Below are 19,505 nucleotides of genomic sequence, written 5' to 3'. Positions count from 1 at the left end.
CCCATTCTGTACATTAACAAGTAGTCAATTAACACGAAAAGACAATTAAAGAAATAAATAATCACACAAACATGTACAGCCAAAACTGTCGACCTTGCGACTATTCGATTTTATATAGTTTTAATAGTATGTGTCCGTACACACTGGGTATCTTACAATGTTTTATTTTTAACTATTTTACAAGATTTATATTTTACTATTATTATTAGTATTATACATTACAACCACACTACCCTCTGCACTCCCTGTTAACTGGCTTTTCAGAAACGACGTTCCCGCTCGTCGTACTTCCAGGAGATCTGCTCTCCTACATCCCGAATCCTATTTCCAGCATCCACCAGCTCCTCACCGTAGTGGCGGAGTTCAGCTAAGTTTTCGTTACTCATTGGTGGGTTTGGTATAGGTTCCGGGTCGAATTGAGGGAGAAAAGTGTTAGGGCTATTCATGATGTTCTGAAATTGCCAGTCGGCAGTCCACCACTCTTCTAGTGTTCCTGGGAAAGGTCTAGGGTGCATAATAGGGTCTGGAATGGCAGGTTCTAGGTTAACAGGTAGTAGGGCTTCAGCTGGGTAATTAAAAAGAGTTTCATCAGCAGGTCCGATGATATCACCTAGTGACAGTTTACGCTCCAACTCTTCTTCCCAAGATAGTGGTTCCTGGTTTTGCCTGGAACTCTCCCCAGTTTCTATACCTTTCCCTTTGTCTTTTGGGTCGTCCTTTTTCATGGTCTTTTGAGTTGCTGGCTTCTTCCTGCGTACACGCCTCCAACCCGCCCACCTATGTCTTTTTTTCACTACTTTAGGTTTTTCCTAGGGTTGGGCTTTAAATACCATAGCCTCCTCCACATCTGCCTGGTATCCAGTAGTAATACTGGTGATATCCATATCTTTACTATGGATTGAGATATTCTATAGGGCTTCTGATAGTTCGTTCATGCTGTTTAGCACCCACGAAGACGCACACAATCCTAAGTTAAAATTTTGTAAACTAAAATTTCACAAAATCACAGAATGGCAATTAGATAAATTAAGTATTTCTAAATACTTAATTGGCTTAAATCAGTGGCTCTGATACCACCTTTTTCTGTCACGACCCCGGTGCCCGGTTTGACCCGGTCCAGGAGCCGCGGGACAGAAACCCCGTGGTATTTATATTTACAACGGAAGTCTTATCAGGATCGTTTTAAACTTGAAAATGCCCGAGTATTATTTATTTATAATTCGGGATAAACCCCGTAATTTACAGTGGAGGAATTTCATAATTCCTTTATTTTACAAACATGTTTATTTATTTATTCGAGCCACTACTTTAAGTTTCGGAGTGCTCCTGAGCACTTGTACTTGATTCAAAGTAGATCACCTGAAGCATGTTGTAAAAATATTTTGTCAGCGGGGAAATATTGAGTGAATCATTCGGTTTGATAAAATGACATGTTGCTATAATTTACAGTATTAAGGAAGATTACAATGTTTCTATCAACCAATTACTCCAAATCGGTATTTGTCACTCGACTCGTTTCTGTGACTATGGTCATATCACCCATTGGCTAACTCGTTATCCAATGGTGAAGATTATCAAGTAATGTATACAAAACCCCACATACCGGCAGTAATTGAAGATTACATAAACTTAATCCCTGTAATTATAACTTTGAAATAAATAGAGTTTTGGAAATAATTTGATAAAAAGAGAATGACTCACTTTGCAAGTTTAACGGGCAGAGTCTTAGTCTACTGATTAGCCGAATAACCTAGTTTAAACAATAATGCACACGAACCAGGTTAGTAACTAATACAGCATTTAAGATAACTCACGAGATACAACCCTCACAACGAATGGCAAAGTGCGATACTTAATATCCAGCGGATTCGCAATGAATAACAGAGCATAGCCCGGATTTGGGCAATACCCAAATATCCATTCGGAATCACGACGAATAACAAAGTATAACCCTAATGCGGGCAGCACTTAAACATCCATTGGATAGTTTCAATCGATCGGATATTTAATCGTAGCAGCGATTGAGTTATTACCCTGTTTGTCGTGGCAGCACTTCGTGACTTGTGTGTGTTTTAAGACTGTTTCGACTATAACTCGGTATACAAATTGAAACTGAACGTCGAACAAACGCACAGTATCAAGTCCCACTGCCCTCTATTTATACCCAGAAATTCGCCCCCTCGCGCCACGCGAAAGATCTCCTTGTGCGCGTCGCGTGGCGCGAGAGACCCTAGTCTACCATAGGTTGGCTTCGTGTCTAGGTAGCTCAGCTGAGTTGGTTTCGCATGAATTTTCACTTCACACGTAAAACTGTTTAGATATTATCAACTAGGGTTTACCCCCCCTTGAGTTTTAGGGGCCCTGATCCTGCTTCTGATTGTTCTGAAAATTTTAGGGTTTATGCAGAATCACTTGGGTTTCTCAATTAGGGTTTCCTTTTTAGATAATTAACATACTAAGTAGTAATTTAAGTGAGAGTTGTTACAACACAAAAGTATCAGCAGATGTTTACCAAACAGCTGCTGAGACACCAGTTGTTTCAGCAGAAGTTTCTCAAACATCTGCCATGATCATTTTACTACACCAACCACAATCCAAGCGTCTCCAAAGTCACAAAGATTTCCCATACATTCATCTACACTACCAAAACATTATCCTTCACCAGAAATCATCTCCACACGTAAGAGAAAAACTCATATCGATAGAATCACAAAAATGAACAATGATCCTCTGGTAAAGCCAACTCAATCTAATTGGAAGAAAGTCAAAACAGTGGATTCAGATGAGGTATTGAAGTTTAAAAGAATGAGAGTAGAGCTTGTGGCTGCTGATTATGGTCCAGATAGATCCATTGCCAGATGGTCTAAACTGAAAATTGTTGAGACCTACAAAAAGCTGGAAGAAGATAGAGCTGAACATTCAAATGTTCTTCAAAAGTCAGTCTATCCTACAACTGCTGATCTGTCTCCAAAAATCGGTACTCCAAAAAACCTTCTCTCATCATCAGATTTGTCTGAATCAATTGTAAATTTAGTTAGCAGACCACAATCACCAAACTCATCTTCAATAATTCTTTACCCAAGAAAACCAACTGATCCAAAAATATTAAAGTGGAAGTCATGTTCAAAAACCCAAGTATTGACTTTGATCAGATCAGATGGTAGTGTTGAAGAGATTAAAATGGATAGTGCATATAATCTGAATGCATACGATCTCCAAGATTTGTTGGACCTTCAACTTGAGAGGGATGATGAAGAAGACATGTTCTCCCTGGACTTTGAACTACAATTCAAAGGACAAATTAGGGAGATGTTGATGAGAAATAAAAATCAGTAATAAAGAAGGATTTTCATATCATCTGTTGTATAGGGAGATTGTTGAATCAGCATCTGTTACATTGTTTGCAGTAGTATATTTAACCAGATCACAACATGTAGCGAAGGACATGTTGCTGCGTAACAAATTCTTGAATGAGGTTTGATGTGTATTGTTTAGGCAGGTGATCGTATGTTCTTAGTTAATGTTTGTTAAAGTTAATTTGTATTTGAATTTTATTAAGTTTGTTAGACATCTTTCATATGTACTCTCTTTTTTTTTTAATAAGAGAATCGAAATAATCATATGTAACTGATGAATTTTATTAAGTTTGTTAGACATCCTTTAGACATCTTTTATTAAGTTTGTTAAATATCTTTTATATTTACTTATAGTTGTCTTTTAGCTATAATAGATAACACGTTTTGCTACAATATCTATATACATATCTATATGTTCTGTCAATATGTGTTATGCATGGTTTTCTAAGAAACGACCCGAGTTTGCACACGGGTCTTACCGCTAGTACTATATAATAAAAGAAACCTGTTTTGGGACACTTGCCATTCTCTCATTTAATTGATTAAAATTATTAATAATACTAAAAATAATAATATTTAATCTAAATTAATACAAATTCTTATTATTAATAATATTTAATCGAATCTAAAATCTAATCTAATACAAATTTGTATTATCAATAATATTTAATCAATAAGAATTCGACTTAATCAATAGTTATCTAGGAAATATAAGAATATGGGGTATGGGGCGGGGTTGTGACGTGGGTTGAGTACAAACGCCCAAGTCACCATCCCAGGTGGGCTTGGGTTTCGGCGTAGCCCCTTGGGCAGGGGTTTCAGCCAGGGCGATGGGCGGGGCTATCAAGATGACATGGCGGGATCTCATTGGCCAAGACAAGACAAGTAGCTGTTTGGGCTAGCCGTTGGCCAACGGCTATGTGTTAAAAAAAAGATCTAGGAAATATTATAATATGGGGTATGGGGCGGAGGTTGTGGCGTGGGTTGGGTACAAATGCCCAAGTCACCACCCCGGGTGGGCTTGGGTTTCGGCGTGGCCCCTTGGGCGGGGGTTTCAGCCCGGGCGTTGGGCGGGGCTATCAAGATGACATGGCGGGATCTCATTGGCCAAGACAAGTAGCCGTTTGGGCTAGCCGTTGGCCAACGGCTATGTGTTAAAAAAAAGATCTATGAAATATTAGAATATGGGGTATGGGGCAGGGGTTGTGGCATGGGTTGGGTACAAACGCCCAAATCACCACCCCGGGTGGGCTTGGGTTTCGGCGTGGCCCCTTGGGCGGGGGTTTCAGCCCGGGCGTTGGGCGGGGCTATCAAGATGACATGGTGGGATCTCATTGGCCAAGACAAGTAGCCGTTTGGGCTAGCCGTTGGCCAACGGCTATGTGTTTAAAAAAATATCTATTCACTATAAATACTCACACTTCTATTCATTTTTTACCACAACTACTCCACCTCTTCTATAATGATCTTTATCTTATTTTTAAAAAAAATTCTCATCCAACCACAATACGAAAAAATGAATCCTCATAATCGAGGTTTTGACCCGAAAAATCCGTGGGCATTCCAAGAAACACCTTCCAAAGTTGATATTAACTTTCAAATAATTAAAAAAAATTCCCCTAACATCACAAATGTTTCTGTTAAATTCGATTAATTAATATGTTCAACAATCACTATTATCTTTATCATTCAGTACGGTTAACCGATTTATCATAATACAACCTCCCAGCTATTCAATCATATGATTTTTCAATCTTATATTAACTAAATAAATAAAGATTAATATTCAATCTTATCCTACTTTAAATGTAAAAAAATCCGTTAGTTCAGATTAATATTCAATCTTATCCTACTTTAAATATAAAAAAAATCCGTTAGTTTTTTAAATATTTTTTTTATTATTTGGTATATAAAACCATATTTATTCAACCCATGTAATACACGGGGGTTTTAAAAATATAACTTTTTTTATTAATTGGTAAACAATGTTACATTTATTCAACCCGTGTAATACAATGGTTTTAAAGATATAATTTTTTTATTATTTGGTATATAATATTACATTTATTCAACCCGTACAATACATTTGGTTCTTATAGATATAACTTATTTTATTATTTAATATATAAAATTACATTTTTTTTTCAACCCGTGCAATAAATAATGTTTTATTATTTGGTATATAAATTCATTTATTCAACCCGTGTAATACACGGGGTTATAACCTAGTAAAATTTTTAAACGTATTCTCTTTTCTGCAACCCTAAGAGCATTCACATTCATTCAATCATTTTTACTCTATAATTTCATTAAAAATAATTAATTTTTTTCTCTTCTTTCAATTAAATAATATTATTTTGCACTTTTATCATTACCTTTTATCTCTTCTCCATTCACAACCACTTTCAAAATATATTAAAAAATTATAGAGTGTGAACAGTGTTCTCTCAAATTTACTGCTGAACAGTAACATTTTCTTTCCCCCCTACAATCACTTTTCATAATATAAAAAGCTCTCTCACGAGACGGATTGTGAATACTGTAAGTAGCACAATATTTATTTTGTTCAAGCGCTTTTTTTCTAGTTTTTGTTTATTGATATAGTTTATTTTTGTTTAGTAGTTATTTCTTGTTTATTTTTTGCTTCTTATATTTGTTATTCATCTATAAGCTAGACTTCAAAAAGAAAATTTATAAGAAACTCCTGTTACTTACCTGAACCATATAAAAGCTAGATTCATTTTTTTTTAAAACTCCTGTTACAGTTACTTACCTGAACCAGAAGAAATTCTCCAATTTTAACCTCTCTCCCTACCAAAAGAAATTCTCCATTAGCTTTTTTTTTTTTTTTTTTTTTTTTTTTTTTTTTTTTTTACGGCTAGGTTACTCGGCTAGGTCTTTGGCCTTTGATCACCCAGGTTATGAGTAGGAATCTCGCGATTGGCATATTAGTGTCAGTTTGAACCAGTACCACAGTTCGCCCCCCCCCCCCCCCCCACAAACCAATTGGTCTGCGGATTATTGTCAGCATTAGCTATTGTTAAGAAATAAAAATGACATTCGATATATTTATAGAAAAAAGGTGTCATGATGAAGTGGGGAAATCATGAAATAATTTTAGAGGTGAAACGTTAGAAACCGATTATCGTGACTACTTTCTAGCATATTCAAGACAATGATTTACAAAACCTTGTGGAAACCGGAAGAATCAATATAGTAAGAATGTAAGATGGGATATATTCGGTCTAAAGCTTCTAAATTATACAAAGACAACCAATGATATATATGGACATGATTCGATATGTAATCGAATGGTGAAGAATACAAGAATCAGGATATGTTCTATTATTAACTTTAATTAATAAAAAAATCAAATAATTTAGAACCATACAAAAAATAAAAATAAAGTTAAAAGTAAAGTAATATTTGTGTTTTTGAAATTAGAACCATACAAAAAATAATAATAAAGTTAAAGTAATATAATATTTGTGTTTTTGAATTCCCTGTTTGACATATCTATTGATTACCTTTTTTTTTGGGTGAAAACAATGATTTGAATAACAATAATTTCGAAATGCTTTTTTTTTTTTATAAAAATATCTCTTGTTGTTTTTAAAAATTGTATATGAGCTAACCATTTCAATATGGTTTTATGAAGTTTTTATGTAAATTATGTATATCATAAGAATAAAATGCAATTTATGTCTTTGTGGCTTCTACCGGAGTCAACTGAAACATTTGGAAGCTTGAGTCCCGACACTTTGAAAAGCGCTACATATTGTGTCCCTCATTGACTGCTCCGGTAGTATTAGCGTTGAAATGATGGTGAAATGTCTATTTTGCCCTTCGTCTTATAATGTCTTCCCAGTTTTGGCCCCTCAAAATCCTAAATCTCAACAATTGTAGCCGAACTTTGTTCCAATCTCTTTCTCTTTCAATGGTCCAACACAACATCACAACCACTCCTCTCTCTCTCTCTCTCTCCCTCTCTCTGCTTCTCTTTTTTATGGTGAACCGTAATATGAAGTTGAAGGTAATGTTGAGGTAGTGCAGGTGGGTGGTTTGAGTGATGCGACGGTTAGAGGATGGAGGTTGGGGTAAGCTTTAGGTGGAATGTTGGTGGTTGTGGGGGTTAAGGAGGTGAATACGACGGTGATGATTCGAGTTATGGTTTGACGGAGTTGATAATTCGACTTCTGGTTTCTGTGGTGAGGAGGGCGGTGGGAGGTGAAAGCACCAAAATATGATTTGACCTAACGGTCAAACTAACTTAGACATGATATAAGGACCTGAATTGTTTGTATCTAATTTAAAACCACAGGGGCTCAGGCATCAAAAAATTTCTTGCGAGGACTCAAGTTAATTCCGCCAAAAAGCTCGTAGACATAAATTGCATTTAACTCAAATAATAATTTATAGATATAAATATAAAATAACGTTTTCTAAGTTTTGAGGAATATGATGTAGACACGTTATAGGTGTCAAAATGAGAGCTACTTAAAACAAAATTAAATAAGTATATTTTAACGTGTCGACATCTTGTTTTTTAGTTATTTTTTTATTTGAATTTAACAATTTATGAGTATAATTTATTATGATGCACAAAATTTATGACTTTTTATGTGATTTATCCATTTTTGTAGCTAAAGGTTTATTTTTAGAAATTAGAAAATGTCTTTTATTTTTTTTTTCTACAAAATTCTCCCCACTACCCTCCAAATCATGCATTTGTTTATACGAAAACAATGCCAAACGATCTCCTAGATTCTTCACTAAAGAATCTTGTTGTTATGCGTAACGTGTATTCTAACTAATAACGTGCTAAATTTAAATTGGCATTGGCACACGACTATGATGTTTGTTGGTTCAAAATTCAACCATTTGTTATGTTTGTTGGTTGAATTTTCAAATGCATAAAATAACTTATACGTTGTGATATGCATCCGTTGAATGAAACGTGGTTTTAGATCTAGTGATTATTGTAATTGTTTGAAGTTTGAACACATTTTTATTATTTAACCATTATTAATTTTAAACTTTTCTTTGTGTCTATTTTTTACTATATTCTTTTTACAATCCTATATAGCTTTTGGTACAAGTTAAAGATGATTTTATTTTAACTTATTAATAGGTTTTAATGTAATTTATTCAAGTAGGTCTTTTACGTTCTTATATTATTAAATATTATTATTATTATTATTATTATTATTATTATTATTATTGTTATGATTTATTACTATTTGAGTTAAGACTTGACATGGGTTTTTTTATCGTTTCGACTTAATCAATCTTTTTTTACAAAAATATTTTGCGTTTTGGTATAATTTTGCGAGTTAACATGTTGCAATATAAGTGTGTGATTCAACGTTTTTACGTCTACTTTTTTTCCGATTAAACAATTTTGTGGCAATGCACGGGTCCTAATTTGAGTTACTTATTATTTTCTACGTTTTACGGGTTTGTCTATTTTTTGTGAATTAGCATGTTGTAATCCGTGTACGAGGTTCAATGTTTTTACGTCTAATTTTTTTGTTTAACAATTCCGCCGCAACGCGCGGGTTCTAAATTATAGTTATTATTATCACACAATTTGTTCATAAGACAAATTTAGGACAATCTAAACACACTACTTGGATAAATTAGACATATCATAGACTACTCGGTGTGGAGGATGAAGTCCTTGGAGGATTCCACGTCAACATCCAAGGAGGATGCCCCTCCAAGGATGGACCAAGGGAAATGGAGAATGAGCCTCCCCATTTATTTTATTTTTGTTAAATTCAACATGTTTTTTTTTTTTAATTTTTTTAATTCAACATGTTTCTTCAAAGCCTTTTTTATTCATCCAGGCCTGCAGATGTACAACCATATAGCCACCATCTATATAACACAAAAAATTACAACCGAACAATACTTGTTTTATATTTATTCCAAAATATGAAAAACTAAAAAGTGTGAAAACTATAAGGACTAAACCTGTTACACATAGTATTAAGGACCAAAACAGAAAACTTTGATATATCATAAAAATAAAAAATAAAATAAAACCAAACCTGTTGGTGAAACCAATTGACATCTTTCTCGCAAAACCCCCCAAATCTTTACAGTAATGGAAAACCTTCACCCTTTGATGAAATCAACCTAAACCCACTTTGATTGGTCCAACGTTGAACCCAGATTCACGTTTAAAACCTTCAATTTTGGTGTTGGTGTTCAGTTTTCTTGAATCAAGAAATAGAGTAAAAGCAAGATCTGTAAGATGGAGGAGTGATATACGGGTGTTCATCGAATCGAATATCGAATTTTTGAATTATTCGAATAATTTTTATTTTTCCTTGAATTCGAATTCGATTCGTATTCGATTAAAATCTACCCAATTCGATTCAAATTCGTATTCGAATAAAAAACTCAATTCGTATTCGATTCGTATTCGATTAAAAATTCGAATTCGAATCGAATTCGAATAAATTCGATTTGATTCAGTTTCTTTTAAAACATGTAAATAACTATTAAAATGAAACATAAGTCTTAAAACAGCCATAAAACATTCCAAATAAAGTACCATAAGTCTAACATTCAAAACGAGAATTCGGGAATAAACACTACAAGTTAATATTTTAGGGTTAGAAATCTACTAAGAGATTTGCTACTTGGTTTTAGTTATGGGCCATGTAGTGGGTTTGGTAATCGGTAATTTTAATACTTGGAATAAATTTTGAAAATAATTTATAGTATAGCCCAATAAAAGTTATATATGTATTATATATAAAAATAATAAATAAAATGTATAATTTTTATTCGAATTTCGAATCGAATCGAATTTGAAATTATAAATTCGTTTTCGATTTACTTGACTCAAATTGAATCGAATTCGAATTCTTATAATCGAAACGAATTCCTCATAATCGAATCGAATTACAAATTTTTCGAATTCGAAACTGTCACACCCCAACCGATGGCGGAAACATAAGGATTCCCCATCCTCTTGTGAATATGTATTAATTTCAGTCATTAATTTAGCCGTTTTAGCGGGAGGGAAATACTTATATAGAAATTTTTGGGCTAGTTCATCCCAGGTGTTTACCGAACCAACTGGGAGGGCGTTGAGCCAAGCTTTTGCTCGGTCTTTTAGTGAAAATGGAAACATTCGGAGGCGGGTGGCGTCATTTGATGCTCCATTGATCCGAAAGGTATCACGTATTTCTAAAAAATTAGTAATATGTAGATGGGGATTCTCGTCCGCAAGCCCATGGAAGGTTGCGGAGTTTTGAAGCATTTGTATCAAATGTGGCCGAAGTTCGAAGTTGTTGGCTTCAACATTCGGTGCATTGATAGCGGAGCCGAGATTACCCACGGTGGGTCATAGGTAATCCATGAGGGTACGTTGGTCTGCCATTGGAAGTGGGTCCCCCGAAACTTTCCCTTGGTTTTTAGCTTTAAGTCTTTTTCTAAGAAAGCGTTCGGGTTCTTCTAGAGGTTCTTTTATGTCTTTATTAGAACTGGAGCTCATACACTACGTAGAAGGTTCAGATGTGGCGTCTGGTTCCAAGTCCTGCAATAAAAACAGAAAAGAATGTTGGTCAGAAAGTTCACCACGGCCCCGTGCTCATTGAACACGGCCCGTGGTCGGAGATACAGCGATTGTTTTCCGGATCCCTGTTACTGGAAAGTTGGACACGGCCCCGTGTTGCACCGACACGGCCCCGTGCTCAGCCCTCTGTAACTCGGAAAATAAAAACTGTCAGTGACACTGCTGGGCACGGCCCGTGTCCGACCAGGCACGGCCCGTGTCCGACCAGGCACGGCCCGTGCTGAGCTCTGCAGAAGCTGCAAATTTAAGAAAACAAAAAAAAATAATAAAAAGAAAATAGAAAAGATGATTAGGCCGTTGATTCCTAACTTTCTTAAAATCCTTGTGTTCCCGGCAACGGCGCCAAAAACTTGATGTGCGTGAAGTGTGTTATATTTTAGGTATATATTTTAAGCCCTTTTACACTTTTTAGCCAAGTTTTAAATTTATAAAACACGATATTTACTAACACTAAACACTCATATGGGCAAGTGTACCCATCGTGGACGTAGTATAGTGTTGGTAAGATACCGAGGTCGTCCAAGGACACAAGAGCTTTTAGTACCGGTTTATCCTCAACGTCTAATCAAATCAAAATGTTAGAAAAAGGTTTTAAACTTAAAAAAAATAAAACTAACTAAAATGCTGAAAAATAAAATAAAAATAAAAACAGATAGACAAGATGAATCACTTGGATCCGACTCGTGTGTAGTGTAACCTTTGATTATTTTCGCACTTTTGCACTTGTTTAAGAGATTATCTTAGTTATTGTAGTTGGCCCCTCTTTTGAAGGCGACGTTACCCTCAACCCAGTAGTTTGAGTCAGCAAGGATACAATCCTAAAGGGTCGGATTATTGAAAGATATTTAATTAAGTTATTAATGCATAATGTGGTAGGCCCCTCTTTTGAAGGCGACGTTACCCTCAGCTAAGTAGTCTGAGTCAGCAGGGATACAGTCCTAAGTAGCTGGGTTAAAGTTTTAATAGTAGTTTAACTTATGAGGGGATGAAAGAGTTTGGACCCCCGCCATCCAATACCTTTGGGTATTGAAGGAGATCCTACTAAATTTGACCCAGGTCCTTTGTAGGATCTATACACTGAACAATGGCAAGACTCTTACCAAGCCGTTCCCTTAACCCTCGACCAGGTAGCCAACATACCTCCATATAGACCGTGGAGATATGAATGGTTAAAATCTTTTATTTTATATAGACAGTAAAATAATGCCAAGACACCACGGACAAACGATAAGGAAGAATCACTTTCAACATAAGAAACTAGTTAAAGTCATTAATACAAAACCAATTAAAAAGTGCAAAAGATTAAAAATAAAAAGTATTACACTAAACACTTGTCTTCACCAAGTGATGTAAGAGACTTAGGCAAACATGGCCTTTGATTGTCAAGAACTCTTACGATCAATCTTGGATCCCGAGACGACTCACACACTCTATTATGGACAAGGGATGATGGTAGTGGATGATGGTGTTATGGTGGTGGTGGGTGGTGGGTGAAGTGTGAGAGAGGTGGTGTGCCAAGGGATGAGTTGCAAGAGCTCCAAACACTCCTATTTATAGACTGAACAGAAGCTCGGGCACGGCCCCGTGTCCGCTAGGCACGGCCTCGTGTCCATCTGACTCTCTCTCTTCATTAATTGTAATTCGCAATTACAATAAATGCGCCTGCAGGAAGTTGACCACGCCCCCGTGTCCGCTGGGCACGGCCCCGTGGTGGGCAACAGAAGCTTCTATACTGAGCACGGGGCGTGTTCAGTATTCTGTCTTCTCTGTTTTGCTTGGGAAGATGATGTCGGGAGGTCGGGCATGTCACTTTTGTTCCCTTTCTTGTATTTATATTAGATTTTGCTGTCTTTTTGCTTCTTTTGTTGTTTGAGCTCATGTAATCCTGAAAATACAAAAGGAAGACAAAAGCACACTTTTTCCAACATTAGTACTAAAAAACGGTTAGTTTTAAGCCACAATTGATGTAATTTATATGTTGCATTTTGTGCACATCAAATACCCCCACACTTGAATCTTTGCTTGTCCTCAAGCAAAACTCTTTATAATGTGGCTTACACACCCAAATGGAATGGGTAGAAGAGAAGTTTTGGGCTTGTCATAGAGTGTCGGGATTTCCAAGATTCTTTAGATTTTATTTTTATTTATTTACAATCCTATTCGTCATGATTTATTAAAAACGTTTCTTAAGATAAATTACTTATTAGGGCATAACATACTTCTTTAAAATTCCATTTATATACAAGTTCACATATCTCACGGGGAATCACTCAATACTCGGCCGAAGGTGTATTTTTAGTGAATCACTCGAGAGCGGCATGGAACTTATTCCTACCATAAGCTTGCCAAGCAATCAATCCTCCTCCTTTTTAACTATATACCTTTGTAAATATCAAGAGGACTTTTTGGGTGAAGGGTTAGGCTTGGGCTAAAGGTGGGTGGTTGGGTTAGTAGTTAGTAAAAAGGGCGAAAAGCGTAACAATCGTCGGTTTTTGAAAGACTTTCTATTTTTTTCATTTTTATTTATTTTGATGAACCATTTATTTCAAACAAAGTTATTTTTGATGAACTTGTTTGTTTATTTGGTTTCATCAAAATATTTATTTTTTTAGGAAGAGGCATTAGAAAACCGAATGTTGTTACTAAGAAAGGGTTAAAAATAAAAAGGTTTAGGTGGGTAAAAAGGGTGATTGTTTTGGGTTAAGAAATGAAAAGGTTTAGGCTCAAAGGGGTTAACTAGGGGGATTTTGGGTAGGTGGTAAAAAAATGAAAAATAATGGTGTAGAAAGAAAAAGGGTTAGTCCTAATGCCTCCATCATTTACTTACTCGGGTTTAAGTTGGTAAGGACCGGGAATGTATTGTTGTGGCAAGTTCTAGAGTCGTACGAACCAAGCGGCTATTCACACAAGAAATGAAAAATGAGCATTTAGTGTAAAGATATATATTTGTATGCTCGTTAAAGGCTCAAAACTCACTTTTGTGGGAAAGGGTTTTTTATGTGATCAAGTATCTATAATCAAATTTTAACTAAGTTTGTCATGCCTTTTCATAATTTTCTTATGTTGGTTCTTTTTATCACGACGCTATCGGTTGTAAACTTGTAAAAATATAACCTTGTTAGAACTTGAATTCCCAACTTAAACTTAGACAAGTGAAAAAATGAAAATTTTTGAAAAAATTTGGGTGATTAGCGGTTCCAATAGAGTTTTGTGTAAGGCTTGTTATTAGGACTTGCAAGATTCAAGGTTTTAGCATCCCCCCCACACTTAAATTACACATTGTCCTCAATGTGTCCCAAAAATAAGTTTTTAGGTTGATTGAATGTGTAAAATGGTGTTAAAAGCAAAGTTTTATGTTACTGGCATCCTGGACACGGCCCCGTGGTGACCGGGCACGACCCCGTGTTCAGGTGCCAGTGACAAAAATTAAGGAAAAGAAACAGAAGCCTGGACACGGGGACGTGTTCAGTGAACACGCCCCGTGTCCAGTTACCTGAACTGGGTAATTTTCTGCAGGGTGTGCAGCACGGGGCCGTGTTGGGCGGACACGGTCCGTGCTGAGCTTACTGTAATGAAGAAATTGTCGTCGGATGGCCCTGTTTTCATGCATGTGGCGATGTTTCTAATTTCCCTTGTTATCCTTCACCATCCCGAGTGTGTTTTATTTCTGCAAATTAAAATTAAACTAAAAGATTAAACTAAACTAAGGATAGTTCCGCAGAATGCCTCCGTGGTGCGCCACGTTTATAAGGGTCCTTGGCTAGACCCAAAGTGAGGTTATATGTTTTCCGAGCGGGATGTTTTGCATCCCATGTTGCACCGTCGGAGAGCATCATCCAAGCTCGAATCAATAACCTTCATGTAATTGACCGGGTCATCTTCCTCTACTCTCTTCCCAACCCCAAACTTCACTTCCTTATCCCCATACTTCAAAGTGAGTGTTCCGTCATTCATGTCTACCACTGCTTGCGCGGTGGCTAGAAATGGCCTCCCTAGTATGAGGGGGACTTCGGTGTCTTCTTCCATATCTAGTATGACAAAGTCGGCCGGGTAGACGAACTTGTCAACTTTGACCAATAGATTTTCAGCGACACCTTGTGGGTATTTGACGGACCTATCGGCAAGTTGTATACTCATCTTGGTAGGGCTCGTTTTTCCTAGGCCGAGTCGTTTGAACATTGATACGGGCATGAGGTTAATAATAGCCCCAAGGTCGGCTAGTGCATTACGAATGAGGGATTCCCCGATCGAGCAAGGAATTGTGAAGCTTCCGGGATCAATCTTCTTTTGGGGGAGTTTGTTGAGTACGAGGGCGGAGCATTCTTCGCCTAGGTTAACTAATTGCAATGATTCAATTTTCCTTTTATGAGTGAGGAAGTCCCTCATGAATTTTGAGTATTTAGGCATTTGAGTTAGGACTTCTATGAAAGGAATATTAACATGCAACTGTTTTAGTAGACTTTCGAATTTTGCGAATTGCTCATTGGTCTTTTGACGAATTAACCTACCGGGGTATGGGACCGGAGGAGCCTTGGTGGACTCTTGAAGTAGAGGGGAAGCCTTATCTTGTTGGGGCGGTGTTGTGCTTTCCTCAGTTGGTGGTGGCGGAGCCTCCGTGGGACCCATGGTACGGTTTCTTAATGTTATGAGATGAACTTGTGCTTTTGGGTTTGTTTCGGTATTACATGGTAACGCGCCTTGTGGTCTCTCGGAGAAATTTTGAGCTAGTCAATTTATTTGTTTTTCAATGTTTTGTATACTAGCTTGTTGATTTCTAAAATTCGATTCCAATTGTTGAAATCGATCCGAGTTTTTCTTTTCGGTGTCGGAGATGAGGCAAGATATAGTATCTTCAAGCCTTTCTCGTCCACCTTGTTGTTGAGGGAATGTTTGTGACTCATTTCTTGGTTGTAGAAAGTTTATTCGTTGGTTTAGACTCTATTGGTTACTACTATTGTCGGGTTCTCTCCAACCAAGGTTAGGGTGGTTACGCCATCCTTGGTTGTAGGTACCCGTTGGAGGACCCGACGGCCTAGGTCTATTATCAATGTAGTTTACCGACTCTGTTTGATCATCTGTTTCTTTCATACAACTCCAATTTTCATGTGGCCCACCACACCCTTCGCAAGCCATTACCGAGACCGTTTTTGTCATTTCTAAGTTTTTAATTTTTGAAGAGAGGGCCTCGATTTGGGCTTGTAAAGAAGTGCTTTCATCAACCTTATGGGCGACCGGGGCAATAGATTTATTGCCTCGGGGAGTGTGCCACTGAAAATTGGTTTGAGCAATTTCCTCGATTTGATTGTATATTTCATGTGGGCGACGATTACCTAAAAGTCCCCCGGAGCTAGAGTCAAGTGTTTGTCTCGTGTGTGGCAACAACCCATTATAGAAAGTGGATACTTGTTGCCATACCGCAAGACCGTGATGGGGACACTTTCGCAATAGCTCCTTGAACCTTTCCCAAGTTTCATATAAGGATTCCCTATCCTCTTGTGAATATGTATTAATTTCAGTCATTAATTTAGCCGTTTTAGCGGGAGGGAAATACTTATATAGAAATTTTTGGGCTAGTTCATCCCAGGTGTTTACCGAACCAACTGGGAGGGCGTTGAGCCAAGCTTTTGCTCGGTCTTTTAGTGAAAATGGAAACATTCGGAGGCGGATGGCGTCATTTGATGCTCCATTGATCCGAAAGGTATCACATATTTCTAAAAAATTAGTAATATGTAGATGGGGATCCTCGTCCGCAAGCCCATGGAAGGTTGCGGAGTTTTGAAGCATTTCCTAGCCTCGATTTCACAGCAAGCCAAGCATCTAAACATCTTAAGCACCTGCCACATACGTTAAAGTAAAAGTTAATACACATAGTGTAAAGGTGAGCATACAAGTTTAATAGATATAATAGAGTTCGAAATCGTTTATGCATAACCAGCACGTACACAGTGTGAAATGAAGCACGTTAGTTATCGACATGAACCTATCGATACCAATGACTGCGGGTTGACTGCCCAAGGCAGTTCGTAATACACACTCACCACTGTGAGCCATGTAACAAATTGTCCTTAACAACCCCTGAGTGAACAGGTGCTGAGTCCAAACTATAGTACTATCGTTGCTAAGGCAGGTAGACACCATTCCATGTGTAAACATAACAAACAAGCATTCATTAAATCACGTATAACATGCAATGACGGTTAGCGTTAAGGTATTGTGTAGTGTGTTCGATGTGATTTAGAATAAGTAACGTATGTAACACCCAAAAGTGCGTAAAGCAAAAAGGGATCGAGTATTGATGTGTGTGAAGTGTGTTATATTTTAGGTATATATTTTAAGCCCTTTTACACTTTTTAGCCAAGTTTTAAATTTATAAAACACGATATTTACTAACACTAAACACACATATGGGCAAGTGCACCCATCGTGGACGTAGTATAGTGTTGGTAAGATACCGAGGTCGTCCAAGGACACAAGAGCTTTTAGTACCGGTTTATCTTCAAGTTTCATATAAGGATTCCCCATCCTCTTGTGAATATGTATTAATTTCAGTCATTAATTTAGCTGTTTTAGCGGGAGGGAAATACTTATATAGAAATTTTTGGGCTAGTTCATCCCAGGTGTTTACCGAACCAACTGGGAGGGCGTTGAGCCAAGCTTTTGCTCGGTCTTTTAGTGAAAATGGAAACATTCGGAGGCGGATGACGTCATTTGATGCTCCATTGATCCGAAAGGTATCACATATTTCTAAAAAATTAGTAATATGTAGATGGGGATCCTCGTCCGCAAGCCCATGGAAGCTTGTGGAGTTTTGAAGCATTTGTATCAAATGTGGCCGAAGTTCGAAGTTGTTGGCTTCAACATTCGGTGCATTGATAGCGGCGCCGAGATTACCCACGGTGGGTCGTAGGTAATCCATGAGGGTACGTTGGTCCACCATTGGAAGTGGGTCCCCCGAAACTTTCCCTTGGTTTTTAGCTTTAAGTCTTTTTCTGAGAAAGCGTTCGAGTTCTTCTAGAGGTTCTTTTATGTCTTTATTAGAACTGGAGCTCATACATGTCACACCCCAACCGATGGCGGAATCAACGGGGCGCGGCACTGAGCGAAATAGATTGTCCAGAAGTTTCCGTAACAACTATTCATATAATCCAGTTAAAGATACGTCCCATACCGTATCCCGAATAAACAAATATATTATTACAGATAACAACCAAACAAGTAATTCTGTTCCGACAACTCAGATTTCAAATATAAATACAGCAATTGTTTATCTGCTTCTAGACCCCTATTCTGTTGACTTTCTTGCTGTATTGCCAGAGGACAAGATCTACAGACAACTATGCCCCAGACGCTTGTTCTTGGCAGACAACCATTTGTTGGGGGCATCTAGAAACTTATTCTAGCCTCGCTTTCCTTGCAAATAAGCATCCTAATTACCTGTCACATACGTTAAAGTAAAGTCAATACATATAATGTAAAGTTGAGCATACAAGTTTGATAATAGCATATAGAGTTTGAATAGCTTACGCATAACCAGCATGTACACAGAGGAAAACGAAGCATGTTAATTATCGACATGGACCTATCGATACCAATGACTACGGGTTGACCGTCCGAGACGGTTCGCAATACATGATTACCACCGTAATCCATGCAAGTAATTGTCCTTAACAACCCCCGTGTGAACGGGTGCTGAGTCCAAACTATATAGTACTACGTCGTTAAGGCAGGTAGACAGCATTCCACGTGTAAACACAATCAACAAGCATTCATTAAGTCACGTAATACATGCATATTGGTTAGCGTTCAAATAGTTTGAGTAGTGTGATCGATTGTGTTTTGATATAAGCAATGTATGTAACACCCAAAAGTGCTAAAAGCAAAAAGGGATCGAGTATACTCACAGTGATTGATTGTGGATTGAAGGGAGCGCTGAGAGTAGGATTAGCCTGAATAGTTCGATAGCATAACAATGAGTAACGCGGAAAGCAAGCAAGTGTAAGTGGATCGAATAGTCTGGTCGATCGAACAGCAGGTTCGATCGAACGGGCTGTTCGATCGGCTTGAAAGTCTGTTTGAATCAGTCCTGTTCGATCGGCCGGTAGGCTCGATCGGCTGGCCCATTCGAGTGGATTGTTTCTTCCTCTGACGTGTTTGTGTATGATGGTTTGAACTTTTGAAGTTTTCGTTGTAGTATTTGAGAACACTGAAGTGTTCCTACCTTTCAGGTCGATCGATCGAACAGTCTGTTCGATCGGCCGGCTTAACCGATCGGCTAGGAATTTCAGAAGTAGTTCTCAGCAGAATGTCACTCGATCGAACAGTCTGTTCTATCGGCTGGCATTCCATACCACGAACGAGTTGCAAAATCGATTAAGTGTTGAAGCATAGTATCTCATGATCCGAAGAGTAATGTTTACCAATCGAGTAGCGTATTCGATCAAACATCACTTCGTCAATAGCATACTTCATGAAATTTGAAAAGTGTGGAACCATGTGCTAGCCGATCGGCTGGCCCGGTCGATCGGCTGGTATGTTCGATCGGCTGGGCTGTTCGTTCG

General features: G+C 37.5%; 1 non-coding gene across 1 annotated transcript; it reads left to right on the top strand.

The window, feature by feature from the left end:
- The first annotated feature begins 16,366 nt into the window (after positions 1–16,366).
- LOC118482421 lies at positions 16,367–16,473 on the top strand. The gene has a single exon (XR_004868460.1). It is a non-coding gene; the product is annotated as a small nucleolar RNA R71 (small nucleolar RNA).
- The last annotated feature ends 3,032 nt before the right edge of the window (positions 16,474–19,505 follow it).

The sequence above is a fragment of the Helianthus annuus genome, chromosome 9 (genome assembly GCF_002127325.2).
Source record: "Helianthus annuus cultivar XRQ/B chromosome 9, HanXRQr2.0-SUNRISE, whole genome shotgun sequence".
NCBI classification, from domain to species: domain Eukaryota; kingdom Viridiplantae; phylum Streptophyta; class Magnoliopsida; order Asterales; family Asteraceae; genus Helianthus; species Helianthus annuus.
This window is presented reverse-complemented; position numbering and strand designations above follow the sequence as displayed.